Source organism: Tenrec ecaudatus, chromosome 3, assembly GCF_050624435.1.
Source record: "Tenrec ecaudatus isolate mTenEca1 chromosome 3, mTenEca1.hap1, whole genome shotgun sequence".
Taxonomy (NCBI): Eukaryota; Metazoa; Chordata; class Mammalia; order Afrosoricida; family Tenrecidae; genus Tenrec; species Tenrec ecaudatus.
Window position 1 is genome coordinate 47,900,223 of NC_134532.1, and position 11,689 is coordinate 47,911,911.

General features: G+C 42.4%; 1 pseudogene; it reads left to right on the top strand.

Moving 5' to 3' along the window:
- Positions 1-1,204: 1,204 nt before the first annotated feature.
- LOC142442264 (protein C1orf43-like) lies at positions 1,205-11,081 on the top strand (annotated as a pseudogene).
- Positions 11,082-11,689: the final 608 nt, after the last annotated feature.

Consider the following 11,689-nt stretch of genomic DNA (forward strand, 5'->3'; position numbering starts at 1 on the left):
CGATGGCAGTGAGTTGGGTTTTAGGTTTGGGTTGCTGATGACAGTGACAACTCAGTGTCTATTAGTTATGTCCCCACTTTGATTTAGCCACCATTAAATTCTCTGTGATCATTAACCAAGCAGGTAGGTCATTTTCCCCTGGGGGAGAATGCCTTAGAAGTAGATTGCCTGCACTCATTTCCAGCCAGCCCCTCTCCACTTACCTGCCTAGATGTATCCTTGACGGAGGTCAACGTCCTGAGGACAGAACAGGGGCCATTGTCACGAGTCTTGCCTTCATGGGGTTTTTATAAAGGCCCTGGGCCTATCTTGTAAGTCCCTCTATCTAATAATGTGCATGCCTAATCATTCCTGCTGCTGCAGTCCCATCCGTACCTGTGATGTATTAATCTGGCACCAATTGTGATCTGTGGCATGCCTTATGTTTTATGCCCTGTTTATTCAGGGTCCTCACTGAATCCTCAGTTGTTATTTTGACTTCGTGCTAATGGTGTGTGTGGGTGCATGTGCACACGCTTCTTTTATTATTATCTTAAGTTTAATAAATGTTCTCCTTAAATTATATTTGACATAGGGTTCACTTTTCTACTCTAACACACAATTTAGGATCACAAATAACTCAAGATACAGTTCTCCTTTCGGACAGCATCTTGGCAGACATCCCTGCACGTAAGGGCAGGCCCTGCCGCCTTTTGGCTTCTGTCCTGAATGGGGAAAAGTTACAAAGGTCTATTAGCTCTGCGGATAGATGCTCACTCTGCCCCTTAGCCTCAGACCAAACACACTCAGCTCTGTGTAGGTTGGCAAATCTAGTTCCCCCAATAAATACCCAGATGTACACCACTTCACCTACTAACCTCCTGCCCAAATGCACTCAGCTCTCTTGTTCGGTGGTCTGGGAATCCAACTGTTCTGTCTCAGTCTCTTGGTTCTGCTGCCACCGTGTCTCTGTTGCTGCTTCTCCCCATAATTTTCTCTCTTGTGTCACAGCTCTCTGTCTTCTGGATTGAAGAGTTTCAATGCAAGAATCTAGGATATGCCCTCCCCCCACCCCCCGCAAGCTGCCATGTTTTCAGGCCGGGTCTCGCTTAGTCTTCCCCCATAAGGAAATGGCTGGGGAGCTCCAGGAAACGCAAATGAACCCGGGCTGATGAGTCAAGGCAACGGGGTAAACCAGAGCAGCTCTGCGTAGGGTGGGAAGGCCATGGTGTCCACTAGTGACTGGTTGTTGGGGTGAATGTAATGCTGGTGATGGTCTACGGGAGCCTGGTATTTGTACTACTATTTATTTTTGTGAAGAGGCAAATCATGTTCTTTGCAATGAGATCTCGGAGGAGCTCTCATGTCCCTGTGGGGAGCCCTCATGCCCCCAAGGATCTGAAAGAAGAGATTGATATTCAACTATCCAGAGTTCAGGATCGCAAGTAGGAACCCCAGCTCCTTGCAGATGATGATGCCAGACTGCCACAGCTGGAAACCCAGGGAAATCAAAACTGCTACAATTGTCTGTACAAGATGAAAGCTCTGGACGCCATTCATGTCTCCTGGATCCCATTTCACACTGAAGGCTGGCATCCTCATCCCCTAATAGGCAGAAATTTCCATTCCTACCTGCTCCATCTTCAGAACGCTACTACTCCTTTCAAGGGTGTGTGCAAGGCCCTCATTGATCCCCTGCTGCATGGCTATGAGGCAGCCTACTATGGGCTAGAGGTCTTTGGCCAGAGTGAGTATACCTACGCTCTCAGGAGGCCCTGACTGAACTGGCCACTGCGGTCAAAACACAAAGTGGGAGCTCTCAGTGACACCACCATTCAGCAGCCAAAGACCTTACTCAATCTCCTGAAGTCTCCCAACGACATTCCAGGTGACATACCTCCCCTCCAGTCAGAAGAGTAAACATGCCAAGCCCTTCCTCGAATTGAAGAACTTTAAGGACAAGTGTCATACCCTGGGGAGTACTCTGATGGACCTGACAGACTCGCTGGAGATGAGCCAGGACTGGAGTGTGCTTGCCAGGCAATCCTCAGGTTAGCTGGCTGGTGGGCCTGCACTCTTGCCCGACGCTCCCGATGTGTGCAGAGATCATGCCTGGAAGACCTTGGGGGATATTTCTGAACAACAATTAAAACTATTTTCCCCAAAAGCAAAAAAAAAAAGAATCTAGGATCCAGGCTCTTCTTTTTTGATGGTAGTGAAATCCCAAGTTCTGTTTCTGAAATGGCTCAATTAAACCTAACTAGATGTCCAATGTGACTAATTCCCACGTTAGGCTTTTTTTTAAAAAATCGTTTTATTAGGGATTCATACAAATCTTACGCAATCCATACATACATCAATTGTGTAAAGAACATTTGTACATTCATTGCCCTCATCATTCTCAAAACATTTGTTCTCCACCTAAGCCCCTGGCATCAACTCCTCATTTTCCCCTCCCTACCTGCTCCCCCCTTCTTCTTGAACCCTTGCTAATTTATAAATTATTATTTTGTCATGTCTTGCCCTGTCTGATATCTCTGTTCACCCCCTTTTCTGTTGTCTATCCCTCAGGGAGAAGGTAATATGTAGATCTTTGTAATTAGTTCTGCATTAGATTTTCAGACATCTAAATGGCGTAGCCACAAGGGTACCAATCTATTGTTGGGCAAGCTGCCCAATCCTCTTAAACCAAATAAGCCAAACTCAATGCTATCAAGTTAACACGGACTCATCGAGAGCTTATATGACAGGGTCGAACTGCCCCTGTGAGTTTCAAAGACTATCTCATTAACAGAGTAGAGAGCCCTGTCACTCTTGGGAGAAGTGCCATCTTTCTCTCAAGGAGAAATATGTCATTTCCAACTGCTGACCTAGCGATTAGCAGCCCAACAGGGCTCCTTTGCCTTGTTCACATTGGCGGGCGACAAACCCACGTAAATATTTGGAAGGAATTAAGACTGTATATTTGTATAGGCCAACTAACACACTGTATTAGGTGCTACAAATAATGCTAAATTAATAACATTGTTTATCTTGAGAGTCAAAAGTGCACTCACTATGGGGGATGTATACTTTTTCATTTCATATATATATAAATTTCAATCTAATAGATGCTACATAAGTGTTTATTTTGGAGTCCTGGTTTTCGCATTTATTAAGAATTGGACTGCTAACCTCATGGTCAGTGTTACAAACCCATTAGCTGCCTGTCATGGCTTCAGAGTCTTGAAAACTGTGCAGCAGTTTTATTGTGTCCTATTGGGTGTTTATATGTCTAACTTTACATGATGGTGCGTTTTAAAGTGTTTCTAAACTGAAGTGATTGTACAATTTCTAGTTCCTTTAGAAGTTCATAATAGTTTTTTATATAGCCCATTTAAAATGTTTCCAGATGGTTTAATTAATAATCATTTTCAAAGTTCATTGATTTGTCATTCTCCTTGAGAGTCACACAGTAAGGAATTGATAGTTCTGTATGCTGTGAGGTAGGGATCCAGCTTTTTAGTTTCTTCCTCTTGGCATGTATATTTGATTGTCCAATCTGTATTATAAAGTCATCTTTTACTCACATGTTTAAAAATTAAGAGTTTTAGATTTATTGGTCATGGTATAAGCATGTTTTCTATCATTCAATAATGGCAACATTAACAGTATTGGGGACTTTGTGTAAGAAGGGGGACAGAACTGTAACAGTATCTGGACCTACAGGTTCTGTGATACTCTCATTGTATTCTCTCATCAGCCTGCAACTTGTGCATCAATAGCAGCACAGAAGAAAGAGGAAGAAGTGCCTGGTTTGGGTATTATTATTTCAAGGATGTCCCCATGAGAGGTTGAAATTTGTGAGCATCATTGGAACTGATACAGTTAAGACAAACATAGAGCATCCCAGTTGCGGGCAGTATCTAAGGACTAAAGTAAATGACCAAAGCTCAGGTGATTTTGATGTATTTTATCCTTTTCTATATTTCCTACTTGACTTGTAGAAGCCTGTATAACACTGATTCAGTTCATTGGAAAAGTGGGAATTTGGAATTGTAGAAGCTATAGCTAAACTCAGATTCTGACTTCAACATTGGGTAGGAGAAGATTAGGAATATGTATATTGATCATATACATATTGCCTATGTATTGACATTGAACTAATCTATTGACATTGAACATAATACATCATCGAGGGTACTTTGGATGACATTATCTTTCAACTTATTCTATGGCCAACCCATGAGAATCATTCAAATGATTTACTCTGCCTAGTTTTTTTTAAGTCATTTTACTGGGGGATCGTACAACTCATCACAATCCATACATACATCTATTGTGTCAAGCACCTTTATATATTTGTTGCCATCATCATTCTCAAAACATTTTCTTTCCACTTGAGCCCTTGATATTAGTTCATTATTTTCCTCCCTCCTTCACCCTCCCTCACTAACCCTTGATAGTATATAAATTATTATTTTTTCATGTCTTACACTGTCAGATGTCTCCCTTCACCCATTTTGCTGTTGTCCGTCCCTCAGGGAGGTGCTTTTATGTAGATCATTGTGATAGGTTCCCCTTCCCCTCTCGGTATCTCTACTCTCATTATTGGTCCTGAGGAGTTTATCTATCCTGGATTCCCTGTGTTTCCAGCTCTTATCCACCCCAGTGTACATTCTCTGATCCATCTGGATTTGTAAGGGTGAACTGGGATCATGATAGTGGCGGGGAGGATGCATTAAAGAAATAGAAGGAAGTTATAGGTTTCATTGGTGCTATATTGCACCATGACTGGCTCCTCTCCTTCCATAACCCTTCTGTAAGGGGATGTCCAGTTGCCTACAGATGGGCTTTCAGTCTCCACTCTGCACTCCCCCAAATTCACAATGATAGGATTTTTTGTTCGTTGATCACAGAGGCTGAGCTTCTTCCTTGTGGGCTTTGTTGTTTCTCAGCTACATGCCTGCTTGTTTATCTTCAAGCCTTTAACATCCCAGGCATTATATCTTTTTATAGCCAGGCACCATCAACTTAATTCACCACATTTGCTTGTGCACCCGCTCTGCCTTCAGCGATCCTGTTGGGAAGGTGAGCATCATGGAATTCCAGGTTAATAGAAAAAAGTGTTCTTGCATTGAGGGAGAACTTGGGTGGAGGCTCAATGTCCATCTGCAACCTTAATATGAGAACACATAAATAAATGCACATAGATCTATTTCCCCATCATCATATATAAATATATTTATTTGTACATGCCTATATTTAGACCTCTATCAATGCCCTTTGCCTCCTAGTTCCTTCTTTTATTTCCTTTTACTTTCCTCTTGTTCCACTATCACATTCAGCCTTCATTTGGGTTTCAGTAATTCCTCTCGGTTACATTGCCCTTGATCAAGCCCTACTAGCCCTCCTCAACATCAACTTTGGATCAGGTGTTCCCTTGTCCCTGGATTTGCTAACACCCTCTTCCTTTCCCCCTGCTTTCCCTTCATCCATGCCACCCCCCCCCAACAGTTGACCCGTTGTTTTCTCCTCCAGATTGTTTATCCTGCCTATCTTATCTATATAGAACTGAAGAGATAATAATATACACAGAAAAAAGACAGAGCAAAACAAAGCAACAAAATAAAACAATAACAACAAAAAGAAAAGCTTGTAACTAGTTCAAGGTCTGTTTGTTGACCTTTAGTAGTGCTTTCTAGTTGAGTCTGATGGGGTTACATGGCCTGGATCCAAAGTCTATTTTTGGTATTCCCTGGGGACTTTGTTGCTCTGTTCCCCTTGGTGTTCTGTTGCACGCCCGTAGTGTTTCACCTCAGTGTGGTGGGGTCAGATTTGGTGCAATTCCTGCACTGTCTCCAGTGTTTTTCCTCATAGCACTATGGGTCAGTGAGTGACCTTGTGTCTCCTAATGTGGCCAACCCTATGTTTCTCTCTGTGCTTTGACTGCTCTGAGCGGGAATATCATCCTCAAGACTTGGTGGGCCAGAATGTATTCCGCTCTCTCTTCCTCTCCCTTTATTTGCTCCTGTGTGCTCTGATAATGATATGACCCTCCCCCTGAGGTATAGCTTCAATGCTGTCCTCTTAAGTGAATTCTTCTGCGGGAGGAGGGACAGTCCCAATAGTTGGGATTGGTTTGGCCCCTCAGACCTCCCTATTGGCTCCCTGCTTCATGCTGGTATGTTGCATTCACATCTTGGTGCACTGGGTTGAAGTCTGGTCCCTTTTTCTCTGTGGAGATATAAACAATACCTTCCCCTTGGGTGGGTTAGTGCCCTATTCCCCTGCTACTCATGTCTTTTTATTTCTCCTCCTCCCCCCTCCTCTTTAGTTGCCTTCCATGTGTATCCCTGGATGATTTTGGTCTGGCCCCTGCCATACTACCTGGACTTCACCCCAGGAATGTTTGTATATAGTAGCTTTTTCCCCTATAACTCTTTTGCACTTTTAAGCTTACCTCAACGGACTTATGTTTTACTTGTCCTTTTGTGCTTGGTTTACTTCACTTAGCAAAATTTCCTCCTGTTCTTCCCATTCGGTAATGTCCTTCATGTGTTCATCACTGCTTTGGGGGATGAGTAGTACTCCATTATATGTATGTACCACAGTTTTTTAATCCATTCATCTGTTGGTGGAAATTTGAGTTGTTTCCAACTCCTTGATTATGCCTAGTTTTTAAGAAATAAGATCACCTTTTTAGGACAGTTCAGTCTTCCGTGGGATTTTTGTTTGGTTGAGTATCTTTAATGCTTCTTTCTGAAAGTGATATGTTACATATCCTCCCAAACAGCCACATTCTCATTAATGCATCTAAAATGGGCCTTGTAGCCATAGAAGCTTAAAAATGGGTGACAACGTCTCACTTCCTCTAACTATAGAAGTAGGAGGGACAATCACCCATCAACATCAGTCCTGATTTATGTGAGGCAGAGCTTAAACATACCTGTGCCCTCCAATAGTTTTCCAGTTCTGACACTAGTATCTTTCCAACAGTCCAAAGGGCGTGCAACAGAACAGCAAGGGGAACAGAGCAGTCCTACTCAGCTCATTAATTTTTTGCAGTGGCCATGTACAAATTACAGTCCAGAGTCACAGGTAAAAATTTTATTCTGTAACAGAATGTAATTTGGTATCAGAATCTGTAGGCTATACTTTGGCATTCATATTAAAGAACTATGTAGGCAAATTTTCTCTTCTTGAGGACAGGCCTGTTCTCTCTGTCCCTTCCAGACATTTAGCCCCCTGAAGGAAGGCTCATTTCACAATTCCATCTCTCTAGGCTCCTCTCCACTCCTTGAGGTATATCCTCCTCTTGATCTTGCCTGCCCTACCCATATCATGGCTGAAAAGCCCTTTCTGGATCTGTCACAATTGGCTCTGTCACTGTGTCCCTTCTTCCCTCGGCATTATTGCTATTGGTACAGCTCTTGACTCATGAATATTACAGTGCATTGTGCAGGAGCAGCAGTAGACCAGTCCCTAGGAGGTAGAGGTTCACGATGTTCCTTGATTTGCTCTGCAGTATCTCACAAAACTAAATAGCCATCAGGTAAATAGCTCTTCAGGATGTGGAAGCTGGTGAATCTCAAATGTCAGGCAGCAAACTGTTGGCTCATGGAGTGGAGGAAGCTCTCAAATCAGGTCACACAGGCAGCTCACAGTTGCAGGGATGTCATGGAAATGGCTCCTGAATGTCTGCAAGCTGGCAAATCCCTGATCCATGGGTTCATTCTGAACTATGTGGCTGCAGGGGCTAACAAAACCAAATCAACAGTTCAGATAACAGGCCAGTGTCCCACTGTCTCCTCTGAACAATACCTGCAGGCAGTTCTCTCTCTTGATATAATGGCTTCTTGGTTCAACCTAGCACCTTCACTGCTTAGGCCAGATTAGGAGGAGCCCCTTAGAGAGCATGTGATGAAAGAAGGCAGGTGCAAGAGGACCTTTTAGTTAAAGTTAAGTCAATACTGCTCGAAGGTGGCTGAGAAGAATTTGTCCTAAGAGTGACAAGAAGAGCTTATCCTAAGGTGGTTTCTAAGAGTTTCCCGCACTCAGGAAGGGAGATAAACCCTATGAACTTTCTGTTTAGGGATCTGAGTTATAGCTTCTTATTCCTGATCCCAGGTTTTACTTTGTTCATTAATAGGCCACTTTGATCTATGAGTTTTGTGTGGCCATAGCCATGGATTATCAAACCCACAAGTGAGACAAAGAGTGGTGTGGGAGGAATGACTTATGTAAGAATTGACCCAAAATGTTGGACAGCTGAGCTCTGTTTGACCTCCCCCATCTGCACTGTTCCTGATAGCGGGTGCCACTGAAGGTACCGAGCCTCGTACGCTGGTGATGCTGCTAGGACTCCACATTCCATTTCACAATGTACTGTAAACTTGTTTGTTAATATAAACAGGTGTTTATCTACTTTGTGTGAGTATAAATCAGCTACTTCTAGCTCATTCAGCTCATTTCACTGGTACTCAAAATTCTAATTTTATGAGTGGGTGGATTACTTTGGTGGTACAGAGGTCCCCAACACTCGAACCTTAGGAGTGACATTGCAATTGTGGCAAATATTAAAAGACAGAGAGCAGACAGCCGGACACAGGGGCTCCCTTCCCATGCCAGGACTGAGAGAGTGAATGTATTTTCCAGTGGGCATATATAATGGAGCTTACAGATCATTCATAAGGCACCCACCTCATGCACTTAGCATATACATAGTCAATGGTTAATATAAGTAAGTAACGCGACAAGCAACGAGGTGAGTCACTATCTTTACCTAATGCTGCTTGACTTCAAACCTACCCTGAGCCCTCCCCAGGCATTTGCTACATTTTATAGTGGACTGGCTACAGAACCTGATTATTCTAATTTACCGATAACCTTCAAGCACAGTGAAGCAGCTAGGCAGAGAAATGATTCTTCTACTACTGTGTTTCAACCAAAAAATAAGACACTGTTTTCTATTTATTTTTCCTCAAGAAGACACACTATGGCTGATTTTCAGGGATGTCTTATTTTTATTAAGTATGGCCCAACAATCTACATTTATTCAAATATAGTTAAGTCACCTTATTGTGGAACATCAACCCTCAGTGCTGAGTAAAATGGCAGCCACAGCTTTACTTCTTCCCCCTGAAGACACACCATACTTAAAGCAGAGCGCCCTGCTCCTCACTTCACTAAGGAGACTTTTACATTCACTGTCTATGTCTCCCTCTCTGCCTCAGCTTGCAGCACGCACAGAACAACCAGGACCTGACAGTGGGGCATGATCAGGTTGATGGGACTGCCCACACCCCTCCCATCATCTCCGAGATAGCAGCTGTCACGATGGGGCAGGTGAGAAGGGCTGTCCATCTTTGTTCCCTCTCTGTGGCGGTATGCTGCATAGCCATTCCTGTTACTATGTCTTATTTTCGGAATATGGCTTATCTTGCACAATTGCTTGGATAACCTGCTATGGCTTATTTTATGGGTCTGTCTTATTTTCGGGGGAACACAGTATGATAGCTCCTTTAAGACTGCTCCTTCATGGAGAGCTATTGTTGGTTGCACATTATTTGGCCTGGAGAACGTGTATTTGAAAACATTCCTTTCTCAGAACAATAGAGATCTTTCTGAAAATAGAGCTAGTTTTCCGTCCCCATGGTTGCCAATGTAGAAATAAGGTCAAATACTTTCCACCAAGTTCTCAGTTTACTACACATTATGGAATGTACAGTTTTCATTACTGTTTTGCTTTCTTTACTGTAAGATATTTTAAAAAAAAATCTTCAAATGAAAAATACATTGTTAAATAGACTCCCCTTACTACAGGAATCACTGACATTCAATGATGTGGCTATAAAGTTCACCTGGGAGGAATGGCAGCTCCTGAACCCTGCTCAGAAGACCTTATATCAGGATGTGATGTTGGAGAATTATCACAACCTGGTTTCCATTGGTGAGGAGAATTCTCAAGTCATTGACCTCATCACTGGCTTTTCCTATCTTATGTGTTAAAATCTTTGCAGTGTCTGTGGTGTTCTCGAAGAGTTAGATTCCCATTGCATTCTCTGGTACTAGGTTAATGGGTAAGGTCGTCTACTCTTGAGAAAACACCTTTTACTTTTTTTCCTTTGAACATGATTTTCCTAGAAATACAACAATCTGCACACTTTACAAACCTTAGGTTAAATTTGGTGTGTCTAAGATTATGTAATTCTTATGAACAGGTAATCTAATTGTCACCTCAGATGCTTCCTCTCAATAGGAACAAGGAGAAATGGGGTTGTTTTTAGAGACAAGCTGTATGGAAATTTTTCAGATGTGTGGTCAACATACCTTAAGGGGAATTGGCCGGGGAGGTTGATTCAACTGTTAGAAGGCCTCACATCCATCATAGATGTCGGGTAATACATAAAAGTGTGTGTTCCTTCGAATGTGAGATCTCACTTTTCCTACCAGTTGCAAGAAGTACTCCTGTAGCTCTTCTGAGATTAGATTTTTAGATGTCCATTTATTTGATTTACATTATTATATGTCTGTGTCTATAATTTTCTTTAAGGTTGTCAAAACTTTCCCCTTTATATGCTTGTACCTTACTATGAAAGTCCATCTTGCAAGCCTCTCTCCAAACAGAGAACTTGGAGTACATAATTGTCCCCAGAATACAACACATTCCTCTACTATTGTGCAAGCATGGATCTTAAGCTCCGGCCATAAATAGGTCTCCATTGTGTTTCCTTAGCTTTCCCCCTTGGAGTGTCTCTATTTTTGTTATTATTTCACAACTTATTTTGCTACTGTTATGAATTGGGTGACCCCTGTGAAAGGGTCCTTTGATCCCCAAAGGGGTCATAACCCACAGGTTGAGAACCACTACTCTAAAGGTATTGGTTTCCATTTTCTCATTTTTTTCTCCTCTCTCTTTAAAGTTTTCTTCATTCTAGTGACATAAGTTCTTTCTGTTTTCTAAGAGATGATCAAATTGCCTTCTCTGTTGGAATTGTTTATCAGACATATTTCTCCATATTTTACTCTTTTTGGTGAAATACGTGTGTGACTTCTGTTATTTTCAGGTATCTAAGATCAACTTCCCAGCAAGAAAATTATCCGCTTGGGATATTCTTTAGCACTGTACCTTCAAATTTTTTCTACTTTAAGATTTAAAAAAAAATCATTTTACTGGGGGCTCGTACAACTCTTATCACAATCCATACACACATCAATTGTGTAAAGCACATTTGTACATTTGTTGCCCTCATCATTCTCAAAACATTTGCTCTCCACTTAAGCCCTTGGCATCAGCTCCTCATTTTTCTCTCCCTCCCCGCTCCTCCCTCCCTCATGAACACTGGATAATTTATAAATTATTATTTTGTCATGTCTTACACTGTCTGACGTCTCCCTTCACCCACTTTTCTGTTGTCCGTCCCCATATGTAAATCCTTGTAATAGGTTCCCCCTCTCTACCCCACCCTCCCTCTGGCTTCCTGGTATTGCCACACTCACTGTGGTCCTAAAAGGATCATCCAACCTGGATTCCCTCTGCTTCCAGTTCCTATCTGTACCATTGGACATCCTCTGGTCTAGCTGGATTTGTAAGGTAAAATTTGGATTATGATGAGGAGTGGGGTATGTTGTATGTTTCATCATTGCTACACTGCACCCTGACTGGCTCTCTTCACCGCCACCCTTCCTTAAGTGGATGCCCAATTGCCTCCAGATGGACTTTGGGTCT